Raw genomic sequence first — 14,166 nt, 5'->3', positions numbered from 1 at the left:
GTAGATCAAATCTTTAGGTCAAAGTCTCCGTGTGTGGCTCCTTAAGAAAACCACCTGCTTCAGTTTGGGCATTTGGACAGTATCACAGCCCTCACACAAATCAAGTGAGATTTGTGTGGCGCATATATATCTGGTGCCCCCTTGTACCAATATTTATGTGTTTAAATAAATAAATAAAGTCTGATGACACATTTTTCACTAATTACTTTTCTTGAGGCTGTCTGTATTTATTGTTTCCATTAGCCCTTCAGGATCGCGAATCGATAGAAATCATAAACAAAAAAGCTTGGGTGCCAAGTCAGTGGTCTAAAATTCACCAGCAAGCTATGGACTAGATGCCTAGCGGGGTAGTGGACATTCACTGCTGAGAAACTCTAAACTGAGATGAAATACTTTTTCAGCGCTTCGTAGTTTTTAGTCGTATGTGATGTTGGCTACAATAGTATATACAAACATTTGAATACATTCACTGTAAATTGTTAAATTATCGAAATTTGAACCCTGATGGTTCTGTGAATTAGTATTTCTTCATGAAACGTTATTAACTAAAGAACTATTAGAAATCAGGAAACACCAATAAACCACCTCAACATTACATGTTCATAGTTTTATCAAGACGTCTGAATGTAATGTTCAATATAACTAACTTTTCAGTTCTGCTTGATGATTTTCATTGATTATGACGTCAACTACTTGAAAATTTAATATAAACTATTTTCGTTTCTCTCTTGAATAACAATTTTACCTAAATAATCATATCGATTGAATGTACCTGAATAAAAAGTCCATTGTAGATAGTTATTCAAAACTAACTGTGACAATCTATTATCCTTATTTATTAAAATAAATTTTAATATTCCTTTATAAAATAGATCAAATTAATATGACCATTTAACGTTCCCAATCTTATGCTTATTAAATACACATTTATACTTGAAAGTCAATTCCATAATGATTATTGTGTCTTTTCTTTGTTTGTGAAAAATGTGGTTAGAATTTCTGTTAGAGCAATACAGAAGAAAGATTTTTGTTCATGGTGGTTTTCCATGGTGGTCTAGCTTCCATTGATTCATGATGTCAACTATTAAAATCTAAAAAAAATTATTGTCAAACAGGACATTTATTTGAATATGGAATGTGATGAGTTAACTTTAACTACGAAATGTAGCCTCTGTATAAAAGTAATAATAACTTGATAAATCTTTAGTGATGATATAAATAGATATATACTATTATTATTATTACCACCAATATTAACGCTGTAATAAACGAGAACACATGTAGGTACAACCTATTGCATTTGATTACAAAGTTACAGAATCTCTTCGTAAAATATGAGAATCATACACGGAATAATTCATTAGCGAATTTCCATCATTTGTCCTCAACATTGTGTATGATTCTTGTAGTTCACAATTTCTTTACATATCCCCTTCTATTCTCATCAACTTGATCTTCTTAGCTTTTATTGCCAGACATAAGTAGCACACACCACACTAATACTACTTCCCTTAATATTACCACTCACTACCAGATTATGTAAATATATCCGCCTTACACGTAGTTTGTCACTGAGTGAAGATTAAGTAACATGAATAAGATCCTCTGGAAAGCATCTATTTCTAAATATTGGTGATGTTTCATGCTGATGTGTAGCAATCAGTAAAAAGTCTAGATTTATTACTTTTACTGTCGACTGTTTCTGATAAACTCAAATGTCTATAAGTATCATAAAAATTGATTAAAACATCGATAACCCGATTATCCGTTCTAAAGTATAACGATAAAATAAATTAATGCAAATGAATACAAGTGTTTTTGTTTTATTAAGAAAATCTGATTTAAAACAATATTGTTTATATACATACAAGCAAACAATAATATAGGCAAATTGAAGGGTATAATGATTAACGTAACTGTTGAACATACTTCTTTGTATATAAACATGGAAATTCTTTTTATAAATTGTCAAGGTTTATAATTTGTTTTGAAGGACTGAAAACCAAGAAGTCTTCAAAGATTTGAACGAATTTGACGTGAATAATTCTCTAGCATTGAAATCTTTACCCTCCAACGATCTTACTTTAGTAGACAATAATATTTAAAATGACAAATCCCTCTCATTGATTTCGATAATGTGATAGGAAGACGGAGTGGTAGACACGTGGTCTTTTAAAACAGATAAATTAATTTGATACATTCAACTATAGCATGTTTTGTAACCGCTAAAGTACATAGATTTTAATACAGTCGACACTCATTCATACTACATTAATTGAAGTATACTCTTCTACGTGATATCCTTAGCAGATAAAAAAATCTATGTCAACACATAACTATTCTCTTCACATCAAATCTCAACTAAAATTTATGATGAAATTGTATAGAAAAGATTATTTAACTCTATGATATGTTGAACTATTAAGTCTACTCTTATATATGATAATAAAAGTCGAATACTAAAATTTCTTGAAAATAGATGTATCTCAAACAAACAGACTCAGAAGACCACATGAGTAAACTACAAAGATTATAGGAAGTATAAATTGTGTGTGGTATGAATTGTTGTGGTCTTTCATCATTATACTAAATGAATTAATATGATAATCAATCGTTGTATGAGTTTATATTAGCCTAAAAAAATATTACTGTCATGCATACATACAATCAGTTACATGTATGTAGAAATGAACATGAATAAAACAAATTTAACAATAAAATATGAGAATTAATATAAAATAGTTACTAAGATTAAAACAATACACTTAATAATCTCATGAGTGTAAGACTTAACATCAGTTGAATCTAGAATACATCTGTATAGCTGTATATTATCTAGGTGAATAATTATGAAACTATTTTAGACATAAATATGGATTAATTAACATTCTATTTAAAGAAAAATTATTACTAACAGGGTGGGTACAATATTTCACTTGTAATTCACATGGTGATTTACAATCAAAAAGAATTATAAACTTGCTAGTCAACATAATCGAAGTAAAGGGAAAGGAATCTGTTAAAATAGGATAGATATCATTGCTTCTTTAGTATTTACAATTATCCATAGAAATACAAACTATTTCTATAATTAAAGTTTATTTTATCTGCCCATGATCTTAATCTTCAATCTTACAAATTAACTGTTGTTTTTCTTAAAATTGTTTAAATGTTTTGTTTTTCTGAATAAATTTTCATTTTACCTAGTTAATGTGTAAAACAAAGTAATTTATTCACTTGGTATTGTTTGTTTGAATCTTCCAATTGATGTTTAGGAGTGCAACTGGTCAGTCTGTAATTGGCATATGTGCATACTGTGCGTATTGCCTCGATATATCCTTAATTCACAAGCATTATAAGCAAAGAAGGATGGTGGCTAGCAGTGGAATCCAGGACGCGCGTTGAGTCCTGTTTGGGACGCGATGGCGTTTGAAGCGAAAGGTACTGGGTTCCAGTCCCAGAGTGAACATCAACTCTGAGATGCAGGTACATCCAGCTGACGAGTCCCAAATGGGACGAGACGCCTGTCCTGGATTCCACTGCTAGTCACTGTCCATCTTTGCTCATAAAGTAATTCATTATTCATAACTGTTAGTATTTACATAGTTTTTATGGGGTTTTTAATTCAAAATTGCATTTGCCATTAATTCATATTTGATTCTTTTTCTTTGTTTTATTATTCTTTTGTATAATTCATATAAAAGAAAGTGGCAACTTAGAGCTATTGGCTCCTATTTGATTGTATATAGTTATCATCGGTCGGCACTCAGACATTGACTCAAGTTGATGATTTTACATTCACTAGCGCGAAATAAAGAAGTGATGAAAGAGTTACAGAAAAAGAATTATAATTTGTATTAATTACTTTGTTATATTTTTAGGCTTATTATGAGCTGTCTTTAGTGGCGCTTATGTTATTTGAGCTGGTCAGTGAATTATTTTCAACGCTGAGTGTCGCTGTTGAAATCAAGTTTGGAATTAGTGGAAATTCTTGTGTTATTACTTCATTTATCGACACATTGTCTTATTAATAGTGTGATAGCACATCTGATAAGTTATTTTCAAGTTTATGTAAAAGTACTACTTCATCTTAGCTTCTCATTGATACATATATACAACTCTAGGAAATATTTATACGTCTCGAAGAAGCACTGTTGCTGAATGGCTACTCGTTTGCAGAGATAATCGTCTGCTAAGTTTCATCCTTAGTTGACTTGTTATGCATTGCTAAAACCATCCTGTCTGTCTTCTCCATACTCTATATGATTGAATTCTAGTACTTATTAGCTTTCCACTACAATTTTAGAAGCTCATCTCAAATATATTCATAAATATGCACTTGATTAATACTAATTGAGATTTGTTACTATATGTTGGAAATTTAACGAAGCTTGATATATGAATCACTGTATTCCAATTTAACGGCCTAAAGTTAACATACCTCTATACCTCTGTCGTCTCACGAAATATGAGTCACAGAATAAAATAACACAACTGTTCAATACTCTCTAGTTTTCAATATTTCTCCAACTGGTATCAGTCGATTACGAAAGTCAATCTTTAAATTTACAAGTGAATGCTAAGAACGAATGTATTATAAATGGTTACTTAAAAACATTATATATTGTTACACATATACACCGCGGAGAATATACTGATTAACCTCTGAGTAGTAACCAATATCATATCTGCCTAATCCTTGATGTTAGTTGAATTCTGTTGGCCAGATTGAATGTGTCCACTAATTTAGGCGACTCATCGTTCCTTATATCGTGCTTAAATGCTAGGTGGCAGTTAGCAAAAAATTTTGGACCTAAGTTTTAGGCTAGTTGGTATTCGTCAAAAAGGCTTACATGCTATTTTGAGGGGTTGGATTTGAGCACGCACTATCAAACTATATAGTCTGAGATGATACCTCTACGTAGTTCCATTGAGAAAGACCTAGTTAATAAGATACTTCTCAGTCGGTAAAGAATACAAATTAATTGAGGTTGAAGTTGTACCACTGAACGGTGACTCAGTGATTCCAATGATAAGGCCTTCTTAGAGAAACCTAAAATTCCCTAGTTCCATCATTGGTGGGATAATAGATGTTCACTGTTGATAACCCAGTACTAGGATGAGACAGATATCCAGTCCCCCATAGTTTTAAACGGTACTCCAACTGAGATCATTCTGTGATGAATGCAACTTATCAGTTAAATTAATCTCTACAAAACTCCTTTAAATAAACCATAATGCATGTTTCATTGAAATCATGAACCGATCAATGTAAATATCTCATAGATTAACAATAGTCGAAATATAATACCCATTTTATCAATGGGTATCATCCAGCTATATCATAAACATTTAAATGATCAATTAATTAATACGTTATTATTATATATGATAACCACTATTTTATTATCATGGTAAGCAAAGATGGATAGTGGCTAGCAGTGGAATCCAGGACGCGCGTCTCGTCCTATTTGGGACTCGTCAGCTGGATGTACCTGCATCTCAGAGTTGATGTTCACTCTGGGACTGGAACCCAGTACCTTTCGCTTCAAACGCCATCGCGTTATTCATTTAGTTACTGATTCCTGATAGCCACTTGCTTGTGCGATGGGACAATGCGCACAGTATGCCCATATGCCAATTAAAGGCTGACCAGTTGCAGTCCTAAAAACATCAATGGGAAGATCCAAACAAATAATACTAAGTAAATATTTTATTATCAGTTTATGAAACTACCCTTGATCATTGAATTAACATGATTCCCACTAAAAATTGTCACATATAGACAACTATTTTTTCTTTCAAAAAGAAAATATACAAAAATTAGGAGGTTAACTACTGAATTGTGAATGTATTCTTATTATTACTATTATTACTATTACTATTATTAGTAGTACTATTATTATTACCGTTATTATTACTATTATTATTACTACAATTGTCATTATTTTACTTCAAAGGGGAAATACAAATTTCTTAAAAAAATTTCCAGAGGTATAACTTAGTTTGTATCTGGTTTATATAAAATTGTCTCTAAGTTAAAATATAAAAATTTCTAATGAGAAAAAAACAAAATCAATAATGGATCAGCTGATCAATTTGATCAAAAAATTTTTTTCATTTATTTATTTATTTAAAAAAAATTTTAATGATCTAAACTAGAATTATCTAAAAATGTTACTTAAATGGATAATAATTTAGATATGATCTTAGAATTCATTGACATATTAGAACATGCAGTAATATATGAATAGGTACACGTTAAAAAAATAGCAATTTGTTATTTCTGAGATCTTTCAAGTTCTATATATAGTCTGACTATTATTATAATTATTACTATTCCTTAGGTTTACAATAGCTTATTGACTTGAAGAGACTATGAATGATGAATGCTTTTATAGAAACATGTTTTTACCGATGAAAAAATGTCAGTGGTTAAATAGATAATTCAATAGCACCGTTTTATACTATGAGGCCGGATGGAATGAGTTTAAATCCCTTAGCGAGTATTACTTAAGATTCCGGATACGCCTTAATGATAAGTGTTAACTAGATTCAGAGTTTCATGTTGATTACTTCCAATCACTTACTGATAATTATGTAAGTTTAAGACAGTTTACTTCTATTGGTAATTTTAAAGGTTTCCATTCAGAAATAAAATCTTTTGAAAGATTGTTGAAGCTTAATAAAAGTTGACATATATTTCTATCCGATTCATTGTTTTGTAATGGTATCCCTCTTCAATGACTCTAAATGAGACAAAAATCAGAACATTCAGTTGTTCTAGTAAGTGTGATACGTTAATACTAATCATCACATTTTCAATTTCGGTCAATTTATGATAATATCTACATTGAGTTAAAAATCTCACTCAGATCAACGTACCATTACCATAATCCATCACTAAGTAATCAAAAAATGTTGTACAGATCTCAGCACAATAGTATGGTAACATCTTTGACTATGTTACGCTGATATTGCCCAGTAGAGTATCAGCCAGCGTAAAAATGAAGTTCAGGGATTTCTGTCAACTACATCTTACAATCAATAAACTATTATTTTTAGATACGGATAGACTGATTTGATTCTATTGAATGATCGACCACATATATAATTGAAGTAAAATTTTCCTAAAAAATAATCTTATCACACTAATCCCTCTAGGTTTGTTGAGAAAAAACATATTGAAAAAAATCCCTGACCAGATAGTGATTATTTCTATTTCTATTGTCATTATTATCATTTTCTTAAGTAAAACATGATATCATTTGAACTCACTATGGAGTTCAACCACGTCTGTTGTGAGATATCAACTCCATGAAGACAATTGGTGAATGGTTGCTCAACTTCGTGGATTGGTTGAAGTTAGACATTAACACCACCGGATGCCCGCTCAGTGGTCTAGTGGTTAAGCACTCTCTCGCAAAAATGATAGGTCCTGGGTTCGAATCTCGCGAGGCGGGATCGTGGGTGCGCACTACCGGGGAGTCCTACAATAGGACGAAACGGCCGTCCAGTGCTTCCAGGTTTTCCAAGGTGGTCTAGCTTCAATTGACTTATGATTTCAACTATGAAAAATACCGAAATCTCCACAAAACCCCTTCTGAATTTCTCTTATCTTTGTTACGTTGAAACATTATTATTTCTTAAGTAACATTCAGGGATAAACAGTTTTTTATGCCTAATATCACTTTACTTCAGCTGTTTAGATTAGTTGATGTTAATTAAAATCAAGTATTTTGTATGCTCTGCTCGTTACAAAAGATATGTACAAAAGTATGAATAATATTGATCTACGGGAACAGGTAATCATATACATGCACATACCAAACATATTTATTTACGTGTATATGTGTAGTTGATTATTTTGTATTGATAAAATCTGTAACTATGACATCTAATAGGAAGGCATGTCTAAACCAGATTACACTAATAACGAAAATGTTATTTCATGAGGTAGAACAGTCTACATCAGAATCCATAATATCCACTTACACACACGCAAACACGCGTACATACAAGGAAACTTAAATCTTTGCTTTTTGCAATGATCATAGCATAGTTATTAATTATTACTAAGCAAAATATTGTCACGAAATAACCATGGTTTTCGATAGTGATAAGTAAATATTGATTTCGTGACGAGAATGATATTGTTGAAGTCACTGAGTCGAAATCCAATGATATATGACTTCAACTGCAATCGACTTCTATTATTGATTAGCAATTAAGATTTATACTGGCTTCTTTATAAACATCTATTCAGTAATCTGCTGACTTGTAAAATCTGTTTCTTATAACTAACCGTTAATTCAAATTCACATCATATACAGAAAGTGTGTACACAGATGTTTGGATAGTTATTTAGATCAAACTGAATTATATTACTTTAACCATAGAATGAATAATATCCAGACACTCAGAGAAAGACTTGTTGAAACATTGACAGTAATTAGTATAAAATTTACCGTACACCACATCACTAAAATAATTTAGTATAGAATGATATTAGTAGAAGTAAAATAATAAGGTAGTCTAACTAATTAGGAAAACAAAAGATCTGATAAAACAAAGTTTAATTTCAGTACAGAAAAATGTGTGGAAATCAGACCAAACAAGGATAAATATGAACAAAATGAATGATTATTGTAAATGAAATTTTAAAGAAACTTTCAAAGTGTAGTCAGATGCGGGAGAAGTGAACCAGTGTAGCAGAAGCCTCAGCGGCAGTAGGTTTCAATATACACAAATGGAAAAGCAAAACTCTCCGATACAATACAACACGCACCAATCGAATCACACTTGACGGAGAAGCTTTGGAGGATGTGGAAACCTTTACATATCTGGACAGCATCATTGATGAACACGGTGGATCTGATGCAGATGTGAAGACCCGAATCAGCAAAACAAGAGCAGCATATCTACAACTGAAGAATATCTAGAACTCAAAACAACTGTCGGTCAACCAACACCAAGATCAGAAATTTCAACACAAATGTCAAGATAGTTCTATTGTGTGGGGAGGAAACTTGGAGATCTATGAAAGCCGTCATCCAAAAAATACAAGTGTTTCACCGCGTCGACACTCAAGGTCACCAGTGTAAGTCTTTTTGATGTATCTGTTTTCGCATTTCCGTATGCAAGTAGTGATAGTATGTTGCTTATGCTACGTTCTCAAGGGTAATCGTATTTTTGCTATCATACTACCAATGAATACCAAAGATTCTTCTGGAGATTACAAGGCCAGCCCTCACATGGAATCCCGAAGGTCGAAGGAGAAGAGGAAGACAGAAGAACCCATTACGCTGAGAAATGGAGACAGACATGAGAAGAATTAATAAACGTTGGATAGAACTAGAAAGGAAGGCCCATAACAGAGCGAGTTGGAGAATGCTGACCAACGGCCTATGCTCCATTGGGGGTAACAGGCGTAAGTAAGTAAGTGTAAATTGTAGTATCTTAAAAACAATGAGCGAATTTAAAGATCAGATGGTGGTCAGTAAAAAGAAGAGGAAACTCTTCAAGCTTATATTCTTGTCTAGATACGTGTATTCAAGGGTGATTGACTGATCAAATATCTACATAATGACTGAGCAATGACAATCAGTTGTAGCAGATAGGATGCACATTACAACATTGATACGTCGGGCTAAACAGTAGTCTGAATCTATCGAAGAGGTCAAAGCTAGAATTATAAAAGTTAGCAAAATTATTATTGAGAAAGGTAGAACAGTTTTTTGATCTCAAACTGAAAAACTTAGTCGGAGAGCTGAATACTTTGAGGAACCAGTCTACAGTAAATTTCTAGTTGTTTGATATTCGATTACGGCCTAAGTGGGATATCAATATCTAACCTTCACCTTTTAGCTAAGTTTGAAAAGCTGTGATGCGTCTGAAAAAAAAATCAGAGGTGGACCAATATGTCCTATAAACTTACTGAGATATTAGTCAAAGATCGTAAGCCGGATAAAATCTCTTCTAATTCATCTCTGTTGCCGATTAGCCATGCTTATGAAACGAGAGAAAAGCCCTCTTTGATAACTATAAAATAATCATTTTAGTTTATATATACAAAATAAAAAAATATGATGAACACTGAACTAGATATTTTAGGACCAGTATTCATGAAATGAATAATTTGATAATGGAAAGTGAAGTAGTTTTATGTGTTAACCATTTCGCTTATCGTAGAAGTTTCATTAATTTTGATGAAATGAGTAGATAAAAAATTTCGACACCAATGCAAATTATTTATGACCGTGAAATGTGACTTTTTGGAGAAATTAGATAAGCTCGGATTGTAAGTATTTACCTATAGGTATCCCTAGAGCATTACGAGTATGTAATGAAACAGTAAACATTAGTGGTAGATGAGTTGGTCAAACTGTGAACCTTCAATGAATAATATGGCAGAAATATATCCGAAGCACATACTAGCAGTTGCATCTCTAGAGGTGTTATGTTATCTAAGACAAGAACAAGCCGAAAAATATCTATAAGATTTGAAACCGCTTCAGTTTTTTTCAGATCGTGAAGTTGTTGGCTGTTAGTTTAAATTGCGTAAAGAGATGGAAGTATCTCGATTATACACTGTGAACTAAGATTATTCTATTGTTTGAACCCGGTATATACATCTTGAAATCTGTTTGGAACTACCTGTATTCTCACTCTACAGTTTAAACATTATAGTAATTCGCTTGTTTCATTCTCTGATTCAACTCATTCATTTTGTTCTCCTTTTGTGTTTTCGCTCTTCTACCAGTACTGATATCAGTTGTTTCTCTTTCTTATCCACAGTCAAGTTTTATTTCAGCTCATGTTCTTTGTCTTAAACAGAAAATCTCAATTTGTTAACTAGAATTTCCTCTTATGCTGTAATTGTTTGTATCTTATATGTTATAATGATGGAGGAATGGATTTTAATTGAATAATCAATAAATATGATCACGATCCGATTTAATTGAAGCCTTTTTATTTTCGAAGATCAAATTTATTCAGTTAAAGCACATTACGATGGATTTGTGCTTTTGTTGTTCTAAATAAATAATACATTTGTTCTGTTCTTTCCTGTAAAACATAAATCGATTTAAGTGTAATTTTTGATGATTGACAAGATAAAAAGTGAATTACGTTATGAGGATTATTTTGTCTAATTTCTTTTTACACTGAAATTTGAAAAAAACCAAAGTTAAAATGGAACTGGAATTATTTGAAGTAGTCGGTATCTTTTGGTAAACACCAAACATTAGATATTTTATAGATTGTTGTTAGCAGTGGAATGTAGAAAATACATTTCGACCAATTAGAAACCCATGAACTGGATATATCTGGATCGGTTTATAATATGACTCAAACCCAGTATCTTTCTTTTTTTAAGTACCAACTCTAGTGAGCTCAGATAGTCAATGAATTATCCAGTGAGTGTGATGTTTACATTATTATTATTGTTATTATAATTAGTGAGGGTTATTCCTTGTTATTTATGTATAAAACTGAATTTCGATCGGCATTTATTAGTGTATCTACATCCTAGGTCCTACTGCTAGCCATAGTCTATCCGTTCTCAAAACTCATAACAGAACGACTATATCGAGAAAATTTCTCATTAATGATTAGATAATATGATATTATTACCCACAAACTTGTTGATATGTAATCATCTCAATCTCACTTAGAGAGAGGTTAGTTGTAGCATTGTAAATGCACTATTTTGGTTCAGAACCTCTCGAAGAACTCAATTCACTTCCTTTATTAATTGTCTGTCATGTCAAATAATACAACATCTGGTTTCAGGGTACACTTTTGATCAACGTTATTGATTCAACAGATTAATTTCAAAATAATTTAACTATATACATAAAAATGTTAGTAGACCAAGTAAATATTAACAATATTCTGCTTAGAAGGATAAATGTCTAATTATAACTAAAATTATGTCTGTATGACAACCTTTTTTAATGTTGTTTACGTTTGGCTATTTCATTATAATAATAAATTCAGCAAAGCAAATCAAATAAATACATTTAGTAAGCGCTTGGTAGTAGTGGCCTCGTGGAGATTAGTTTAATTTGCAACTTGTACACATCACAGAATAATTTCAGTTGATCCATACATTTTCATTCTTTTTTGAATATAATCTGAATGATGTATTTAGATGATTGCATAGCTGTCTCTTTTAAGGTGACAATCAATCACTTGAAATTGTTTTAGACTTGATTTAATTTGCTGATTTACCGAAAATAAACTTTTGGTACTTATTTCAAAGGATAACAACAAACAAATCCATGTATATAGGTGTATAAAAAAAGTAAATATACGGAAATTCGATTAGTTTGAGGCTATACTTAAATCACACTAACGATAGGTAAAAAAATACAAAATATCCAAGTTTCTGACGTCCATTTAGTTCTTCACATAGAGGACTATCATTTAGTCTCGGAGACAGACGTACATCCCTATTCAACAATTATCTCACATCATCCGTTATCACTGGATTATCATAGAATTGTGAATGTCATGATATCCTTTTCTAAGCATCATAAATTGACAGGAGATATTTTTCTACGAACTGAATAAAATGCAGTTATTTAAACTTAATTCGATCCCATGGAACTGATTTCATCATAATCTGTTTACCGTAAAATGAACAACTTCACGATTGAATATCGCTTACATAGTTTAGATAAACATTTTCAGAGTTAAACAAAAACAATTAGACATATAAAATCTATATACAAGGATACTATCAAAGTTAACTTGAGAAGCCTACTATATATATATATATATATATATATATATATATACTCACTTACTTACGCCTGTTACCCCTCGTCGAGGAGCATAGACCGCTCACCAGCATTCTCCATCCAACTCTGTCCTGAGCCTTCCTCTCCAGTTCTTTCCAGTTGCTATTCATCCTTTTCATATCGGCTTCTATTTCCCGGCGTAGTGAGTTCTTTGGCCTTCCTCTTTTCCGCTTCCCTTCCGGATTCCAAGTTAGGGATTGAGTCGTGATGCACATTGGTGATTTCCTTAATGGATGTCCGATCCACTTCCAACGTCTTTTCCTAATTTCCTCTTCAGCTGGAAGCTGGTTTGTCCTCTCCCATAAAACGTTGTTGCTGATAGTATCCGGCCAATGAATGTTGAGTATTTTACGTAGACAACTGTTTATAAATACTTGTACCTTCCTGATGATGGCCGTAGTAGTTCTCCACGTTTCAGCTCCATACAGTAGGACTGTCTTGACGTTCGTATTAAAGATTCTGACCTTGAAATTGGTTGAGAGTTGTTTTGAGTCCCATATGTTCTTCAATTGTAGAAATGCTGTTCTTGCTTTGCCGATCCCCGCCTTTACATCTGCATCCGATCCTCCTTGTTTATCAACGATGCTTCCCAGGTACGTGAATGTTTCCACCTCTTTCAGAGTTTCGCCATCAAGTGTGATTGGGTTGGTATTCTCCGTGTTGTATTTGATAATCTTGCTTTTTCCTTTGTGAATGTGGAGGCCTATCGATGCAGAGGCTGCTGCTACATTTGCTGTCTTCATCTGCATTTGTTCGTGTGTATGAGAGAGGAGGGCTAGGTCATCTGCGAAGTCCAAATCATCTAATTGATTCTGAGCTGTCCATTGTATTCCGTATTTCCTTTCAGATGTCGAATTCTTCATAATCCAGTCAATCACTAGAAGGAAGAGGAATGGGGAGAGTAGACAGCCTTGTCTGACTCCAGTCCTTACTGGAAATGAATCTGTCAGCTGTCCTCCATGCACCACTTTGCACTGTAGTCCATCGTATGAGTTTTGGATAATGTTGACAATCTTTTCAGGAACTCCATAGTGTCGAAGAAGTTTCCATAATGTTCTCCTATCCACGCTGTCAAACGCCTTCTCATAGTCGATGAAGTTGACGTATAGTGATGAGTTCCACTCAACTGATTGTTCAACGATGATCCGTAGTGTCGCACTCTGGTCTGTGCACGACCGATTCTTACGGAATCCAGCCTGTTGATCCCTAAGTTCGGCGTCTACTGCGTCTTTCATCCGATTCAGCAGCACTCTGTTGAAAACTTTTCCTGATACTGATAAAAAACTGATGCCTCTGTAGTTCTCACATTGGCTCAGATCTCCTTTCTTTGGTATCTTGATGAGATATCCTTCTTTCCAGT

Source organism: Schistosoma mansoni, chromosome 1 (genome assembly GCF_000237925.1).
Source record: "Schistosoma mansoni strain Puerto Rico chromosome 1, complete genome".
NCBI lineage: Eukaryota > Metazoa > Platyhelminthes > Trematoda > Strigeidida > Schistosomatidae > Schistosoma > Schistosoma mansoni.
This window is presented reverse-complemented; position numbering follows the sequence as displayed.